Raw genomic sequence first — 20,765 nt, 5'->3', positions numbered from 1 at the left:
TCAAATAAAATAAACCACATTTTTTTACTACCGACTACATACATACATAAGTATATGGCCACTGCTTATAAACGAATTTTTACTATTGCCATATATATCAATTGAAATATATGAATAGTGACAAAAAATATTCATTCAAATAAACTTCAACTATATTTTAATTTCGATCTCATTTTTTTATCTTAGAATTATATATTTTTATTTTTATTTTTATTTTATTACAGGTAAACCAGTGGCGTCCGTAAGAATTCAAAGTGTCGGGGCTGCAGAGATAAATCGGGGTGTATCAGTTCGTTGAACATGCCGTTGACCGATTGCAAATGAAACTAGCATGCATACGGAGAGGGCTGCAGCCCGCAGCCCATATGAACGACAAAAATAGTTTGCATATTGCATATTGCACTGGGAGGCTGCAGCCTGCAACCCGTATGGACGAGTCGCCACTGTGGTAAACCCATTTTTTTTGTATAAACATAAGTACTATTAATTCCAAAGTATTTAGGGGGTCAGTATATTTTTCTAATAATCAACAAATCCGAGATGCTATAAACTCCAACTTGCGAAAAAGGGGAATAGGTTGCCAATTTATTGAAACCGTCTCTCCAATGAAATCAGATAAATTGGCTAGCATACGAAACGATCGACCTGGAGTTGCATACATATGCATATTCAAGACTTGGTCAATAACACCAGGCCAGGGATTGAACCCATGACCCCTCAGAAGAAAGTATTACACGGTAACCGCAGAGCTATATTTATGGTTATATGCATACTTAAATGTATATGAAATATGAAACGATCTGTAAATGAAAATTAGTTTTGATCATATGATAAACGTGTTCTATTTTATAAATTCTGGTCAAAGAGCATTATTTATATAAATTTTATGTGTTAAAAAATGTTATTGAAGTATTTTACGTTTGAAAAGTACGAGTAGGTGGCGAAAAGTCTTCACGATTATCTACATATGTAATTATCATCACGTCGATTTGACAGACATTTCTGATGAAACTTTAATGAGAGCTAGCTCCAGTGTGTCGATAAAATATTTAAGCATTAGGACAAGTGGAAATGGTCCAAAACCAGCTCACTGATAAACTTGAAGGAAAGGTCGAATTTGTCGTCCATTTGATCTACCGACCTAATATACATATTTAAAAAATAAACAATTTGTTAATAATATGAAACAAATAATTAAACCATTCAATTATTCACAATAAATACTGAAACAAATTTCGTATAGAAAAGTATTGCTTTTATTACTTTAATAATATTGTATGTACGTACATATGTAAATAAAAGCCAACGTACAACTTAAATCATATAATCTGATTTGTATTTTATTACTGTACAAAAATCAGCTTTTGAAATACAAATAATTTAAAATATAACTAACTAATTTAAAATATTAAGAAAAACATTATCTTTGAACCGAAAGTACTGCTAAATCGATTCAATTAACCTATCCAAAAGTAAGCCTCTGCGAAACGTTAACAGTTCGTCGCAGTGACATTTCATAAAGTAGACAGAATTCTAAAATTATACATCAATTGTTAGGCACGCCGTGACAAGGGTTCACGTAAACGTGAAGCTTTCACCATTAGTGTACTTATAACCTATACCGAACCCACATATGTATGTATATCGTACATATGTATATAGCTTTGTTCACCTGGCCAGGTCTCGTTTTGAGCACGTCTTTGTACATAGGACTACTCAATGCCTCCATGTGGACGGGGTTGGTCATTCAACTGTTGCTCTGGAAACCGACAGATTAAGTATTCATGATGCAATGGGGTCATTTCGACCCCACAACTTGCCTACACCGGCTTTGAGAGCCACTCAACCATCGACTGCATCGTTATAACTCACCGTTCTCACTAAATTGAGTTAAAATTAATGTAATAAAACCCGCCAACCGATTCTATTTGTTTGAGGAAATTGGGCAAGTGCTCTCTGCCTTTATGTCTACATAGGTGTGTTTGTCGGGTTTTTGCTCGGATAAAATAAATGGTAAAATAAAATTTGCCCAGGGATACGGATGGCGGGAGTGACGCAGTGAAAAAGCTATACATTTCCGGTGGAACATTAGATTAAAGGAGAGGCTTTTGCGAGGAGGATACGGTCTGCAAATAATCACATATAAATCCTCATCACGTATAAAATATCCTGGACTTTTACAGTTTCGAAATTGGCCGAAGAAGCTTCTCATGTACAGGATGGCTCGAGGTTTTGACTACAAATTGTAGTATAAACTATTTGAAAATTACAACTTCAATATAGAACTAGGAAAAGTAAATACTGTATACATTTAATGTTGATTAAAATCTTTTGCAATGTTTAGAATGATTTTTTTTCTTGAAGGAATATAAAATAATGAAAGATAATAATCATAATGCAAATTTTATATGGAGTCAACATTTAGCGAGACCTATTTTATCGCATAGATCGATTTTGCTTATAATTAGGGGGCTAAGAAATGATCTAAGAAAGTAATTTTTCGTCAAATAAAAACTTACTTATTAAGTGTTATTTGAGATTATGTCGAAAAAAACTAAACCACGCATTAAAAAGAGTTAGAATAGACCACAATGAATCTTAGGAGTTTGATCCATTGTTTAATTACATGAAAGTTTACATGAAAGACTCAGTTTTGTCATTACAATAAAACGAAAAATTGTCCAAATGATTAAACTGAACAAAAATAATATTTAAATAGAAAATCATTTCTTATAAACGTGGACAAATAAAAAAAACTGACAAACAAAACAAACATAACTGTGTAAAAAAAAAATATATTTTTGACTTTTAAAATTAGCTAGATAATTATTTGTAAGTATTTAAAAAAATAGAAATTACATTCGATATAAAAAAAACATCTGACTATTGATTTCAATATTTGCTTTGAGAACAGCAATACTAGATTTTGATTTAAAGACCGCGAAAACCAAAAATATGTAAAAATTGCGTATTTTTTTAAGCGCTCATATCCCACGAATTAGAGAAAAACAACAAAAATCATGATCATATTTGGATTTAGTGTTGGTCAAACTTAATAAAGATTAATTCGCTCCTCTCTTTATACTCAAAAACGTGATTTTTTGTTGCTCAGTGTTATCTGACAGATTTAGGACCTCAGTCCCAAGTCCAAAATAAATAACAGATCACTTAATAATTTGAATGTTTTCATCACGTCAGAATCTATTAATACAAAAATCGAAATACATTAATTGCTAAACGACTAAGTTTTCAGTTTATGGTCGTAAGTTTCTGTTTCTGCCAATTCAAATGGATTTTGAATGTTGTGGGTTCACCTAAAACGTAAACATCACACAAGACGCAGACTCGTGAAACACATTTGAATTTGAAATCGCATTTCGTAATTGACGAAAACATAAAAGGGATGAGAAAAAAATTGAATCACCACACATGACGATCCGGAAAAATTCAATCTCCGTCGTATTTGTATTACATACATACATATATGAATAGCTGTCTCTTTTTAAGCGTACCGGAAAGGGCGGATGTGCTAATACCGCGGAATTGAAGAAAATCAATTTCTTCTTCATTTCACTTAGGAAAATCTATATTCGTTATTAGAGTTCCGCAGCCGAATTTGCTCGGAATAAGAATGAGACGGATATGCGACCGAATCCCATTATTTTTTTTCGCAAAACGTACGTCGTACAAACACACTTTTGTATATACGGCATTTTATTTATAGCTGTGTCAGTCTGCCTCTGTATACAAACACGATTCGATTTTAAAGGTATAGCATATAATATATATCTACGGATTCGGCCACCGTGTAACTTTCGAATTAAATAAAAAGTTACATCGAAGCGAGTTCGCGAGCGGAATTTAAAATTAGGTTAGATGCCAATTTTTTCTTACCAAAGTCTTCTTCACTGAAATATACGACGAAGCTTATTTAAATTTGTTTTAATTTTCTCATAATAAATATATGTAGATAAGCAGATCGGTAAAAAAGGAGATGGTCTACTCGTACATACATACATATGTACATATTTATATTATAATATTAGATATAGAGGTAAAAAAATTAGCTTTGTATATTACAATAGTGTTGCCTGAACTTGACGGACTGGTTCATCACATCACTTTGGATACATATGTACATACATACATATATTTTAAAGCATACCTTCAATTTCAACAAAAATGATTAGAATATACATATGTAGAGTTAGGGGTATTGTATAATCAGCGGCGTAGACTAGTGGTTAGCATATTATGCTTTCGAGCATGGTCACGGGTTCGAGTCCCACTAGAGTTCCACTGCTGGCCAGAACTTGGTTTGTGACTCCAGGTCAATTGTTTCGTATCAGAGTTTGCCAATTTTTGATTTTAATTAAAACGGTTCCTGCAAAATTAGCTCTTTCTTTCCTACCACTCTTATTAATCTCAAGTTATACAGCGTCTTGAGGTTCGCCAATTTAACTATAAAATGCTGCAGAAATTTCTCCACTGTGGATGTTTGTATGAATTCGCATTGAATGATTGATTGTATTGTATCTGTTTAAGAGCACTCGTCGCTTCGGAGCGATCTGATAAAATAAAACTGTTTTATAGTAAATATTTTTAATTAGCCAAAGACAGAACATTAGTAAAGAGCTTTTGTTATCTCACAGAATTGAAAATTAGAACGAATGCGAAACTACATTAGCTCGCATTCGAAGTTAGCTCATCCAGCACAAATATGCTTTTCAAATAAATCCTTTATATACTATTTACTTTTCTTCTTCTGCAGTTCGTAGATTAAGTCGAATTGCATGGTTTTGGAATAAAAATAAATTATAGAACTTTTTCAGAAAAAATATGATGGTTCATAATATTAAAAGGCGTATATTTTTATAGCATAGACACACAAGAATTTAATTGTACATATGTATTTATATAAACATTAGATGTAAGATATATTGGCAATATTAAAACACCAACGAGGAAAGAATATCTTATCCATTTGATTTCGAAACATACATTTATATGTACGAGTGTAGTTTTCATACACATCACTAAGATCATTAGTCGGATGTTTTTCAAGTCATGAATTTATGAAAAATAATCAATTTTACAGCGATATGTCAAGCGGAAGCTGCTGAAATATTTTCTTTTAAAAATTTATATTTTCCTATGATGCCATTACGGGTTGCCGCTGAGCAGCACATATGGTATTAAACTTGTACCCATGTATGTACATATGTAGATTTGAAATGATAATCAAAAATAGTGGTGACATAATGAGGTGGTTTTGCCAATTCTAAAAAGAATCGTTTCAACAATGAAATCAGATAAATTGGCAAACTTTGATAGGAAACGATTGACTTTGAATCACAAATATCACAGTCTGACCAGCAGTAATAGAGAAATACGTCCGAATAAACTATTTTCAATCGAAGTCTATCCAAGGCTTGAACCCGGAACCTCTTGCTGGTTAGCATTAACGCAACCATGAAGCGATAATGCTGGCTTTGAATATTATTGCTTATTGAATATTTGGGCTTAACCATTGTGAGAAATACCAGTAAGATATATAATATATAATCATGACAAATATGAAATCACTACCATTGTATTGTTTTTTTGAATAAATTTCCCATTGCAATTTTCGACATATTTCCCTGTAAGCAATACCGACACAGAGTATATTGAATTTCAAAAATGCAAACATGCAATTGGCACGCGACCACACCAGGCAGTGACCGGTCGGTTCGAGTATTTGGTCCTTGCTCAGCTCGCCGCTCTGAATATTTAAAGCTCCTGTCTGTGCAGGACGAAAAGCACCACCGACTGGAGATATACGACAGGACAGGCTTTGGAAAAATGCACTGCAGCACATCGGCTCGTAAATAAACGTCGAGTTTGGACCGTTTCGGTTCTGCATAAAACGGCGTGAGCGATCGCCCCTCTAAATTCTCACCATTGCTTACAAAGCCCAGAACAAATCTAGAATATCAAAACAGTCCGGAATCAATATAGCACATGTACACGTAATAATGCGGCGTTTCAATATAACAAATTTACATAATATCAAGGGTAAAGTTATAAATTCACCAACGGTGCGTGGATAAGCATAAAATGTGATTATGTCGAAGATAATTCAATTTTATAACATTGACAAAACACAAACTCAAAGCATACATAGATTTCACTATCAGAATTAGGAATCATCAAAATTTGGGGATGACTTTAAATCCATAATAAACAGTATAATTAGCATAGCTACACAAAATCGAAATACCTAGTAATGTACATACATATTTGATATTATTATATAAACTGTGACCTTTCACAGTATGATTTGTAACTATGCAAATTAAAATTTTCTCATGTTAATTTTAAATAAAAATATACAACTTGTACAAGGACTTACGCTATTAAATTTGTAAGTATTAAAATATCACGTTTGTGAGATTTAATTTTGACATGTGCGTAATAATAAACAATGTTGCTGTGCAAAGAAGATATAAATCAATTTAATGAAATGAAAATAACCCGCGGGCTTTATTTCATCACAAGGGAAGGAATTATGTTTATCCATTTCAAAGTATTATAATATAATACATAGGCGGGTTCTCTGCTCTCTATTGTATACCTTATGTATACGGTGTATTGACATCGGGAGTATTTTCCAAGTTAATTTTGCATTCCGAAATTGGTTATTTCGCATTTCATCCCTCATCAACATTATACATATAAAATAAGAGAGCATGTATGTGGATGAAATAAGGTCGAAGTCTTTTAATTTATTTAAATTGAATATGATGGTACTCAAACTTCTGCAGGTAGATAAAAAAGGGACATAAAAAGTGGAACAACGATAATTTGGAAAAGGCATACAAAACAAGGAAATTGTGTAGCAATTTACGATAGAAAATTGCTTAAATTACACAAAGTGAAAGAGAAAATGTATAAAATTTCGGTTTACTGTACATTTCCATATAACAACCGCGACGAATAATTTACCTTTCGGCAAAGAATTCATAAATATGTAATTTCAGTCTATCACGATATAAACTCATTCCTTTAAAACAAATTTAGTGTTAAGAGCACCAAATACATTCACTAAAAATTCTAATTAAATACTCATAGTATGTATATATGTATACGTATATACACACATAGATGATAAAGTACGACGACAAATGAAAAATAATTGAAATTAAAATATTGACATATTTTGAATGCAATAAATGCGAGGCAATTTGTATTTATGTCTCTGACAATGAAAATTAAATTAAAGCGTTTCTGGAAATTCAACAATGGAGGTGAATTCAAGCATCAAATATTCAGCTCTTAATGATTTTCTTACTTCGCGGTCAATTCTTGTATTTCGCACTGAAGTTAATCAAGTTCAATTTGAGACTTAACCTAGCGGTAGCTGTTTTCAGGCACTGCTATGATTTCTTGATTCATATAAAAGAAAAGGTGATGAATGAAATTCTGAAAATATACATTATAATTCATTCATAAATTAGAAATAACTTTCTGTATCGTATATTTTGCTCAAGTAATAATGTTATTTCAGTTTGTCAATGTAGTTTTATTTGAGAAGTGGAAGAAGAAGACCAAATAATGTAAACAAGTGATAATAATGAACGTTGGAAATCCATCAAGCACTTTGAACTCAACTAATCAATCATGCAATATGAAATAAGTGAAATATACAAATATAAAAATGTACTATACAGAGACGGCAAATAATAAAAGTCATCGTTTGCCCAAAAGTAGGCCGAAACTTGTGAGAAAGTTTCGTCGTAAAAATGAACAAGCGCCTTCCTTAACTTCAATCTGAAATATTTTTATTATGAATAAATTTTGTCGCAGGAATCTGTTTATATAACGCATATGTAGCATGAAAATTCAATGAATGTCTCACATTTTTGAAAAATATTTTCTATGATAATATGTAAAATACAATACAAAGTCACAATATTTATGCCATAAAGAAATTTTTGATTTCAAATTTGATCAAAACTCGGTTTATAAAATCGTACACTATGTACATAATAAACATAGTCATATCTATGTACATATGTACGTACATAACTAACACTAAAATACATATTCAATTTAATTTTACGTTAGATATTTTCAATGAGAAATTTAATAAGATCTTACAAAGATTAGCTCTGAAGTAGGGGCCTTGATATGCTGAAGCTATTAAGAAGGAATAACCGTATTTAATATTATTTTCACTAATTTCAAATTAAGTTTAAATGATTGAAATGAAAAATTATGAGATTCATTAAATTTTTGTATATCCAGATTTACATGTACATTCATACATACAAAGAATCACAAAAATACCTTCAAGCATAAACCAAGTTCAGATCTGAAAATCCCCTCTGGAGAAAGTCTGAAATGGCAGTCAGTAATAAAATATTTAGGAGTAACGTTTGATAAAAGAATGAGATGGGCACCTCACATTGAGGCAGCGAAATGCAAGGCGATGCGGGCTATATCCTCAATATATCCAATATTTAATCACCATAGTTCTTTATCAACGCTAAATAAAATAAAATTATATCGCGCGCTCATATTACCATTATTAACCTATGCTTCACCTGTATGGAATAACGCCTCGAATACTAATCTTTCCAAGCTCCAAGTAATACAAAATGAATCCCTAAAAATAATTTATAATACACCCATATATACTAACTTGAAACAACTGCATGCCATATATAATATTCCGTTTGTTAAAGACATTACTAACAAACTAACCAGTAGATTCTTTGACAGAATCACTAATAACCATACTAACACACTTGTGAAGAGTCTCGGTGATTACAACAAAATGTCTATACCCTTCAGGTTTAAACACAGATTACCTAAACACAATCTGCGTTAGGTCATCGACTTTAGAGAGTCTTTAATTAATATTATGTATTAGATGTGTTTTGAACATTTATAAGGATTGTAAATAGGTATTTGAGCTCTTTTTCCTATTATGCTGTAGATTAACATTACAATAATATAGTACTATGATTACTAACCAAATTAAATTAAATTGTAAAATAGAAAATTATCAGTAGATCAGTAGCTATTAAAATAGATATAAGATGTATTGTGAACATAATTTCGTAATAATAAAAAGCATTTAAAAAGCAAAAAAAAAATGCCTTCCGAACTTAAATCACTAATTATATGAGATTGAAAAGAATGAGTCTTTACAATAAACGAGAAGAATTGATCGACAGGAAAGACGAGCAGAGAGGTGATTTAAGTCTTTAAAATCATAAATAAACATTACAATTGTTTCATAATAAACCTCTTTGCGTTTAACAATAATTACCATCTGAGAGGTTATACTTTCAGACTCAAAAATAATTAGAGAATCCTTCTTTTCAAATAGAGTGGTTAATGTTTGAAATAATCTATCCAATGAATGAGTAACTTCTAGTAAATTAAACTTTTTTAAAAATAAACTTGCTGATTTCCCTAAAATAAATGGGTTTTGTAGTTCTTCCCCTTTTAACTTAAGTTTATCTTTTGTGTTCTCTTGTTCATTTTATATTCGTCTATTTCGATTTTATTTTATTATCTTAATTGATATTTGTTTCTCTGCACTACTGTATGCATTTAAAATAAATATCTATGTATATATACCACGAAGGCCTAATAGGTAAACACCAATGCGCCTTCCTGGAAAATTACAAACGTCATAATTTAACAAAGAAAAGGCCTAGGAAAATTTTTTAACAAAGTATCATAAGACATCTATTGATAAATTTGACGAATTTGATAAATTTACATTTTCTCAGCATTTTATTTTTTATATATCGCCAAATTTCAGCTTGAAGGGTGACCGGAAAAATGCACTCGAGATAGTTGCACTCTCGAGACATGCAAACTTTTAAAGATGCTCAAGCAGAACTAACGCAATAGAATTCCACAAAAAAGCGTCAAGAGGTATTTGTATATTATCAGAAGAAATTCTATTGCGTAAGTTCTTTTTGAGCGCCTTTGAAAATTAGGACTTCTCAAAACTACGCCACTATTCAGTGCAATTTAGTGCATATTTCCGGGAACCAAGCTGAAAAACTCGAAAATTACGAGAAAATGAGTAAAGGTTGCCAAATTTTTGAAACCGTTTCAATGAAAATCAAATAAATTGGCAAACTCTGGTAGGAAACGATCAAACTGGAGTCACAAACCATGGTCTGACCAGCAGCAACCAGTGGGACTCGAACGCGTGACCACCATGTTTGAAATCATTCTATGCTAACCACTAGTCTATGCTGCTGGTATGTATGTGTTATCAAACCCCTTGTGTAAATCGACTTTAACTATTGTATGTACTAATATAAAATCATTAAAAACTTTATTAGTTACTGAATTTTATCACTGAAAAAGTTATGACACGTTTAAAGTGAGCCATCATTTATTAAATTGCGACGAATTAATTCGATAAATTCACACGAGAAACGACTCAGTTGCTAGTACATACATATGTACATATGTAGTTTCGGGAAAATCAAGTAATTCAGTCTACAAGCAAAAGCTCTACAGACCGTGGCACCGCAACCACTGACAAAATGGTATACATTCTTGAATAAGTAATCTACACTAATAAATTACTTTGCCTTCGAATTCTGACGTACGTTTGAAAGCGAAAAGCATTGTCACGGGGTGCTCCAGACCCCACAATGCTTCTACAGAGCTGAAAGCATCAGCGGTGATAAGCGGTAGCACGTGATGATACACGACGAGCTTTCGCGTAAATCAGCGCCGATGTAAACACAACAGGAGAGAAAGAACGAGCGGGTGGTGAACTGTCGGTGGGGTAATCTCGAAAAATAAACGAGACGGGATCAAAAGCTCTAAAAGCTGCCGCCGTAGCCGGATCGGCGGCCATTAATTTCGAGCAAGGGCTCGTCAGGGGTGAGGGGGAAAAAATGGGAAATCGTTAGCTCGAATCGCGCAACTACAAACAACACACAAATTGGAAAAAAGACGAAGGGAACGTGCGATCGTTAACCCTGCGAGGATCCGAGGTGCCGAGGATAATAAAGTGCAGATTTTATGCCCTCGCCCTCAATTGATCGTTAGGTACTTTATGCGGAAAAACAAAGTATTATGTACGGAGACTGCGGGAAAAGCTCGCCCGCCCAGTGAAATATACTCGATGCGTGTATGTATGTTAGCTCACTGGCTGAACAATCTCTTGAATATTCATGCTGGTTTACCGACGTTGTCTTATTCTATATTCAGATTAGATAGTGTTGACTTGTTCAGAAACCATTAAAGTATAAAGGCAGTCGTTACAATGGATTACGCAGAAAATACACTCAAGAAACTGAGAAACTAGTATTACCGATGAAATTAATTTAAACATAATAAAAAGCTTTTTCAAAGTTTCTTTATGAATTCGAAATGTACTTAAGAAATTGGTTGGCTTATTGTGCTACATATATGTATAGAAATGTAGGGAGGTCAAAATCAACTATTTTGACGTAAAACATGACATTTTGCGTCAAAATAAAGGTACATATATCCAAGAAAACTTTCATCGACGAATTTTCAAAATAATTACGAGAACATGAAAAAAATGACGATTTCCTGAAAATAGCGCTTCCCCCATACAAACACCCATTGCGAACACGGCGCATTTTGCATCAGCATTGTTAATCAGCCACCATTTACTACAATCGACCCAAATAAACTTCAATAGGTGTATGTAGGTATATTAAAAGTTTATTATTAAAAAAAAAACATCGAAATTATTCTCGAAAAAGAGATATACGAAAAAACCTACATTATTGAAATTTTTGTTGAGTTGAATTGTCGATTGGTTCGAGGCATAGGACATTTAAAATCAATGATTTTTACTTTGTATATGTATGTACATAGTAACAGTAGATGAAGTTTTGTGATCATACGAAATTTTGACTGATTCGAACTCAGAATCGATCACTGATCACGTTTTCATGATCTATAAAAAATGTGTGTGTGTCTCTTTTTCTGCGTATTTTGGGGATTTTTTGAACACCAACTGAAACTTAATATCGGTTACTGAAAATTTTAATTGGGTCGATTATAATTGGTTTTGACTGATTAAATAGAATTAAAAGTCACCTTTTTATGAGAAACTGTCATACGAAACGTGCCACCACTCATAACGGCCTTATTTATATTTTATTTTTGCAAATATATACCAGTGTCTCTACAGGTTACTTCAATATGACACCGGCCAGGTAAGAAAATATAATAATATATAATTGAAAAAAATAATAAAAATAAAAACTGTACGGCGGAAGTAGTCTTTCAGAAAATCTAAATTTTTTCATGTCCCCGTGTTATTTTGATAGTAAAAGTTGTTGAAAGCTTTCTTAGATATCTATCTACATATATTGAAATTACAAAACGTCGAAAAAATTAACAAATTTTATGAAATATAATCCGGCCAAAATTGAATGTTTTGACGCAAAATGTCAAACAAACGTATAAACTTCGGTAAATATTATACATATAAAACATGCAATGTATACAGATTTTAAGGCTCAAGTTACCACGGAAAAGATAAAAGTGTGATTTATGTATGATGAGAAATATACCTCGTATAAAACTGACAGGATTTACATTTATAAGATTTTGCTATTGAACTCTATTAGATTAATTTCATATACATACATAAAAGAAAATAAACAAGCATATTCATCAAAAGAGGTTTTGTCGCCTTTTTCATATTTCATATTAAAATTAGATGATACATAGAATATAAATTTAATTATCATTAATTATGTATGAACATAGCAGTAAGATATTTGCACAGATCGATTCCATATGTACATATAATAAATGATATCATATTTACAATAACCCTATAGCAAACAGCTATAGGGTTATTTTATATTGTTACAGAGCGTATCGATTCAAAACTGCTGCGCACTGTAACTATGCCCCACATCACCGACACTGAAAGGTTGTATTATTTGATGTTCTTTCCTTTCCCTGATCGACCACATTAAAGTGAAATCGCGTAAAACGACTAGGTACCCCATAAATTGAGGGATGAGTGTGTTCGTTTTGTTTTACGCCTTTGTCTTCAGAACGTATTTAAGAAATAAAAATGTAAGCATTCGCATATCCCACAGACAGTTTGACATTCGAGCACGCCTTTAGAATGTATAAGCCGGCAAAGACTTAAGATCATTGGCCCTAATGCGACACCGTAGAAGTGCTCTCATTATTATTTCCCTTTGCCTTTCCGCCTTGTATAAATCTCAGTTACAACTCGCCATAACCCGCTAACGACACGCCTAAACTTTAAAAAGTGGACGTTTTCCAGCGCGACGTAAAAACACATAGAAAAGGGGCGAAAAAATAGACACAAACACGCACCGACAATAAATATTTTATCGCGTTTCCCTCTGAATGCGGGATGGGGGTGGGATGGGACATTTTCCGGGACGCTCAGCAACGCGGCGACATAAAACCGGGAGCGGGTCGTTTAATCAACGGACTAAACCTCCTCCCCCTCCCACCCGCCCGCCTTTAACTTTGTACCGGGACTCGACCCAGGATTAGAAAACCGACCGATCTTGGAATTGTTCCCTTTATAGTTCTGTGGGATTATTACGAGCCATTGAATATTGATAACTGCGACGAGCGCATTGACGTCTACCCCAGTTGACGTGTTTCCAATATCTGTATTGAAGCCAACTCGTGTAAATTTTATTAAAATCAACACACTCTTATATTTTATATGCGTATAAAAGAAAATATATGACATTGCCGATGTCCGGTACCTACATATATGTGAGATTGTGGATATGTTTTGTACAGTTCAGATGACGGCGCATCGCCCGTAGCTCAAACGTGTTTAGTACTTGCCTTACTGTGCTAACAAAATACACTAGCCACTGTGATGGACTCCAAGAGTCCAGCTCAAAATGTGTGTTTTAAATAAAAATAATTCAAAATCTGCGAGGTCAATAATTGCAATTAGCTAAAAAACCATTAAACGCATATAATATAAAACCAGTTCAAGAAATGCAAAAAAAATGACGACGGAAACAGAGCCGTCACTAGGCGGATCATTCTCACAATGACCTTTGAGCGCGGTGCGTACTGAATTCCTTTCCACGAAAATAATTGTTTTTGTTGATATTGATCAATGTATTTATTTTGTAATGGCATAATTCGAATGATAGAGGTTTCGATGAGTAATACATAAAATATTTATACTATGCATTCAGTATATTTGAAGAAATAAAATCAAATATAAGTCCTGGTCACTCGCAATCCAACACAGGGCGGCTTGTTAAAGGCGCAAACATACTGAATCGTACTCATAGTATCCAGCTGGGGAGGGGGTTTCTTCAGGTCATTGATAATACTATTACAATCCACCTTTACGATTCCAAATTAAACAATACTTACAGATAAGCATATTTTAGATTTAACAAATTCAAACTAACATAAATCAAGTTGAGGAGATTAAATTGGTACGTGCCACAAGAGAAGAGAACAAAATGCGTGTACGCAATATGCATATTAACTTTGGTTGTTTACTAATCGACTACGTTCCTTTTTTTAAATTGACGCATTACATTCAGATATTTTACTAGTGCACATATTTTCTTATATTACTCGTTGGAGTATCTAAAGGAAAAGTATACATAAGTATTTATATACATATATTAAATAATATTTTCAAATAATTCAATTGTTTAAACGATATCTGGAAAGATTGTATACTCGTGGTGGAAGGTTTTGTAAATTGTGAAATACCGTACTTTAAAATATTTCACATTTGTTGCTTTTCAAATTGTAAACATTTTTGCTCGTGGGGATTGGTCTCGTTATTGAGTCTTGTCAACTTAAGGGTTAAAGAGATGAAAGTTTCCGTTCCAATAACTACGCGAAGGCTCAAGGGAGCTGCTGCCTAACACAGTGAAGCAATTTCACATTATTTGCGCCAAATGTCGTATACGCTTTCAATAAAATTACAAAATAAATTTAAATCATCGAATTCGCTTAAGCGAGTAATCGCTACCGATTGAAGAAATTCTCCATTAATTAATGCAATTATGAAAATTATCATAAATTATACCAAAATACATTATAATTAATTGCAATGGCTTTGTAAGTATGAAAGCTTTGCTCGTTTTGACATCGTAAAATGTTAATTTTATTACAAATCTGCTTTCCAACGATAAGAGCTTAAAGTAACAAAAAAAACCCTTTTCCCTTTATATGGGTGCAGATTAAATCTGCTGAACAAAGGCTTTTTTCCTCGACAATTTTCCACGTTGATAATAAAAGAACATCAACATCCCCCCCCCCCACCTCACAATAATTATAACCCTTAATTAATGTAACACATTGATGTTTATTTCAACGGAATAATTAAACCCATATTATTATTATTATTGTAATACGATATACATTTAATCAAAGCAAAATTGCTTAAAGCAACGAAGCATAAATAACAACATAGCGTTTTAAGACCATTTATAATATGAATTGCCATTAGACTTCATTGAACAAAACCACTTTAATTCGGCGAAGAATAATTACAGCTATTTTTCCATTTCCTTAAAAGCGCACGATTCTCCTCTTTATAACAATTATTATTTTTTTTAAATATTACAATTAATATTATAGCTTTGATATTACGTAACACCTATTATAATAGTATTGTATGTACGTATGGATATTTTACAGTCAAAGTGTATTTATTTCCAGTTGTAATACATTTTATCTGGCGTTTAACATAATGCATATTATGATACAGATTAACTAGTACATTTATGTTTCTACACGCGAAAATACAGTTTCGCTGGTGTTTGCCAGTAATCGTATACTAGTTATAACAGATCAGATTTTTATACAGAATTATTTAGGTTTCTACAACGCGTTAATTAATATTACTTACTATTTACGAACTATAGAAAAGAGTTTTATACTAAGATAGCTCAAGAATGTATTCATAATAAAAATGTGACTTTCCGACTCAAATTACTGGTCAAGTGACGTTTTTACAAAAAGCGTACCTTGAACAAAATATAACAAAATCAGGTCACATTGAAAGCTTCAAGTTTTCAAAGCTTCAAGCAAGTTCTATGAATCGTATTTAAGAAGCAGATGAATGAAATGGAATAGAAAGAAGGATGTGATACATATTGACTGATTATGACCAGTCGAATTATGCGAAATCAGTGTTATGCGAAATAACTACGTGGAAGCAACATATTTTAACAACAAAATATATATCCAGCAGGATATATCAATGGTTAGCATGTAATGCTTTCAATTGTGTGGTTATAGGTTCTATCCCAGGTGCATGCTGCTGGCCAGACCTTGGTCCTTGGACTTCAAGGTCGATTGTTTCCTACCAGAGTTTGCCAATACAGTGTTCCAACAAATAGGAACACTGTTCTATCTCTCGCAAAAATTTGACCTATTCAGCATCTCATTTTTTACCGATTAAAATAAATGCTGTAAATTTGTCCACAGATGTCTCTGTGGATGTTAATCGATTTTTGTATTTGCCTTATATGATACTAATAAAACTTATGTACAATAAATTCATGTTTAATGTAAATAAATTGGTGTATAATTCGTAAAATGACAAAGTTTTAAAGCCACCGGAAGGTAAGTTTAGGAAGGTACATAGGTCTCACGAAAGTATTTGGTGAAACGAATAAAACCCTGTTAAAAGTATATGTATGTAATGGGGATTAATAATATGAGAATAATACCAATTTGATATACAAGTATCGTATATAAATGTACATACATATGTATTGGTATTATATGTATATAGGAGAGTAGTTTTTTACTGTATCTATGTACGTAGTAACAATAGATGAATTTTCGTGATCATTCGAAAATTCAAACTCGAGATTTTGAATGATTTGAACACAGAATCGATCACTGATCACGTTTTCATGATCTAGAAAAAATGCATGTGTGTCGGTGTTTGTATTTACACTATTCGAATACTTTATATACCGTCGAATAAGGGCTATTCGGTTAAAATGATGTCAAAGGTCGTGCCAAATATTGGATTTATGTACATTTTTTTCGGATCGGGGGTAAAAACCACCTTTGAACCACTGGTGCAATAATAGAAAAGGGGAATTCAGCTACGTTCATTGATCACCATTCTTCAACACAGAGAATTGGATGGGCGTTCAGGCGTAACTACACGCTCGAGCTGATCCACAGTTGGACCTAATGAACGTTGAACGATAGAATAAAAAATAAAAATAAAACCACCCACTACACTTTTGTCAGTCGTACGAAAAAGGTTTCGCACTTTTTAAGACGCTGCAGTCATCAGATTTTCATTATTTATGGACAAAGCACATTTTAGTAGCCTGCTGCCGATCGAAACGAAACCGGGCAACCGGCCAAACGTCGCAAAGCCATAAAAACCACATGAAAAACTATTCTCCCCTACGGGATTCAAACGGCCTCGTTGCTTGCTAACAGCTCGTGAGAAATTTTACCGAAAAATTCAATAATTTCTAAGAACTATGTATGTACATATGTGGATCGCGTTCGATCGTTTTCTAGAACAAGTTCACACGTAACTGCAGCAATGTATTTCAATGTATGCTAATTTACTTCGAAATGAAAGAATGGTGTGCTATAAATGTATAGACTTGATCAGGACCGCGCCTAAACTGTGTGCAAAAAGGCGGCTGAAATATAAAGGCGGCCGAAAGAAATGTGTGATAATGAAAATGAAAATAATATCCCTTAAAAGATACGAAACAAGACATCGTACTTTTTAAAATGCATTTAGGTTTCTTGTTGTATACTCGTGGATTGCTGTTGCAAGTAACAACTTCTAATAAACCGAACTATAATTCTGGGAAATAATGGGATAACAGGTATAGCTTCGGTCCACATAGAGGTCTTTTATGTTCTATTGTCTTTGCCACCAGATGTATGTATTTCTTCAAGAATGTTGCGTTTTGGTTGGTCATCAAAAGAACAATGTCCTAGATGTGGGATTGGGTGTAAAAACACTATATTATGTATAATGAACTTGAAAACGTTCAGTTTCTATTGTCGTCTGGTCCTGTTCAAAACTAAACGTTTTGGTTTTCTGTCTGTTTTTCTGATTAATTTTTATTGTCATTAAAATTATCAACACTATATTTATCACAAGGTAAGATTATTGCACTAATCGCATGCACTTCATTTTTTTTTATTATTAATATGATGCTGATAAAATTAAAGAGCGGCCAATTTAAGTTTGCACACAGGCGGCCGAACTCCTAGGCCTGGACTTGATAATATAACTCATCAGAAATATACAATAAAATATTTGGTTTTGCAAGTGAGAAATGGTTAACGCATCATTCGATTCATTCACCGCAATCGAATCGAATCTAATAATATCAATCGCATTAATCGCCCAATTTCATACTCGTATTTCAATGCATATCAAATAGTCAATCAGATTCGAAATAAACCGCATACACGCATCGATGATTGCATAGAAGAGTATTTATTTTGCATAAAATCGGTAGGTTTCATTAATAAATTATTATAAAATTTACATCGGATCCCTAGCCAACATACACATGCAATATATTTCATACATGTGCACATATATGTAAGAGTAAAATATTTTCAATTTTATGTCTTTTGCGATATAAATTCACAAGAATGACACCGTAAACTGCCAGTGCATGTGGTGTAGCACACATACGCAAAAGATCATAAAGGAAAAGAACGACTCAATAAAATAGCGTTGAAGTCGTTACAGAAAGAGGTTCTGTTGTCGCACCATTCGAGAAATTTAAATTAAAAATTTTATGTTTGGGCTGTTTTATTCAACTTTTAAGATGATAGCGCATGAACTGTATTGGAAATATTTATAAGTCATGACAAAAAAATGTGACCTTAAAAAAGACAAATACATCAAAGATTTTATATTATTCGACGTTTAATACAAAATAAAATGATTTTTGTAGCTAATTATAATAACGAACTTTTTAACTGGACATTTTTAACCAGCACAGTAGCTAGCGGATTATTTTTAGCACAGTAAGGCAAATATTAATTCCTATGATATTTATCATGAAAATATATATAAAAATGGTGTAGAAAATCAAATTAAAAAAAAAGTTTGCAAAACAGCAACTCTTCTAGCTATTTTATTTTATTTTATTACAGACAAAGGAGAGGAAGATAGATATGTATAAAAAAACAAATAGTAAATATATAATATATGTAACATCCGAGTCCAATTACAGATTTTTACAAAAATTATAAAAAAAAATTAAAAAGATAAATATAAGGAAAACAAATGAAAAAGAAAAGAATAAAGGCTATAACATGACAAAATATGTAGAACATTGCATAATTAAACTATAGTATTAAAATATTGGAAAAAGCTATGTATATTTTTGCACGAAATCCAAAGCTAGGGCAGAGAGTGCGTAATTCTACATTTAAATACAGAAGGCGAATCCAATTCCCAGTATTTTTTCTATTTACTTTTGTAGACGCATACATATGTATGTACGTGTTTGCACATTTTATATCGATTTAGAAATATACATATGTATATTGATATATTTAGTTACATTGATATATTTAGTTATATTGATATATTTAGTTATATTGATATATTTAGTTATATTGATATATTTAGTTATATTAATTATGCCTACATGTCGATGAGTGTCATCGAAGCTTTGTCATTGAGAAAAAATTGAAATGAAAAGACTTCGTGTTCGTAATATATGTATGTACCTATAGAGGCACGCAAATATTTGTTTTATTCGGTATAAATTTGTGCATGTTTTGCGTGATAAAAGTAAAATGGAACCCGCATTGTGCCATAGGAAAGTCCTGTCCTACATAAAATATTGTCATAAAGAATAATAAAGCTTTGTGGAGAGGTGGCATTTTCCCCTGCGCGATACATACGCATACGTGTACACGTGTATAGAATTTTTTCGGAAAGCCTTTTCAGGCCTCCGGAAAAACCCAATAAATATTTGTTTCCGAGATGAAAACCGTCGTCCTATCATCCGTATCGGAATGGAAATCAGACCACATACAGCTCAGCGTGTCTATGTAGAAATAGCGAAAAAGCTACAATGAAAACCACAAAAATACATATTCAAGTTTATATTATTAATTAAAAAAAGTAACATTTTCATTCGTTTGTGTCACAACAGGGTAAAGTTTTTGCGATTCGGAAAAACGCTAAGCTTTCGAGGCAAAGTTTCGCAACATGTCCAATGAAAACCAAGAGAAAAATCAAGGGAAAACTTTATTAAAACCAGTTGCGGTATCGTCAAAAACGGCGGAAAAATCTCTTTAATTAAAAAGTCTTTCATTCATAGCAGAAAACCACTATGTATACGCAAAATTCCATTTATAACGATATAGCGGTTTTGTATCGCTATACACATTTTTGTAAATGTGCACGTACATATTGTCGAAATATTTTCAAAATTTTCACCCCCAAATTTATATCCTAGTTGTTTTTATATGTGCACGTGTAAATTTTTAATAAAAGCGCAAAGCATGGCGTCGTAAATCAAAATATTACACAAATAATATAATAAGTATACTTTAAGCGCTTGCCCGTTAGCCGTTAAAACGAGGAAAATATTAAAAAATTATCACATTATTTATAAAGCACCTAATTCAATACACATTAGGTGAAATTATAATACAATATAGTTTAAAATTAACCCATATATACACACTTCACATTATAACGAAGCGATTTTCACAGAACATTTTAACACACGTAC

At 32.5% G+C, this 20,765-nt stretch overlaps 1 protein-coding gene across 1 annotated transcript in view; it reads right to left on the bottom strand.

The window, feature by feature from the left end:
• LOC143909117 (uncharacterized) overlaps positions 1-20,765 on the bottom strand; it is a 190,255-nt gene that overhangs the window by 41,115 nt on the left and 128,375 nt on the right. The gene's annotated exons all lie outside the window — the stretch shown is intronic.

This window comes from Arctopsyche grandis, chromosome 3, assembly GCF_051622035.1.
Source record: "Arctopsyche grandis isolate Sample6627 chromosome 3, ASM5162203v2, whole genome shotgun sequence".
In the NCBI taxonomy this organism is placed as follows: domain Eukaryota; kingdom Metazoa; phylum Arthropoda; class Insecta; order Trichoptera; family Hydropsychidae; genus Arctopsyche; species Arctopsyche grandis.
The sequence above is the reverse complement of the archived record's forward strand: the minus strand, read 5'-3'. Positions and strand labels throughout refer to the sequence as shown.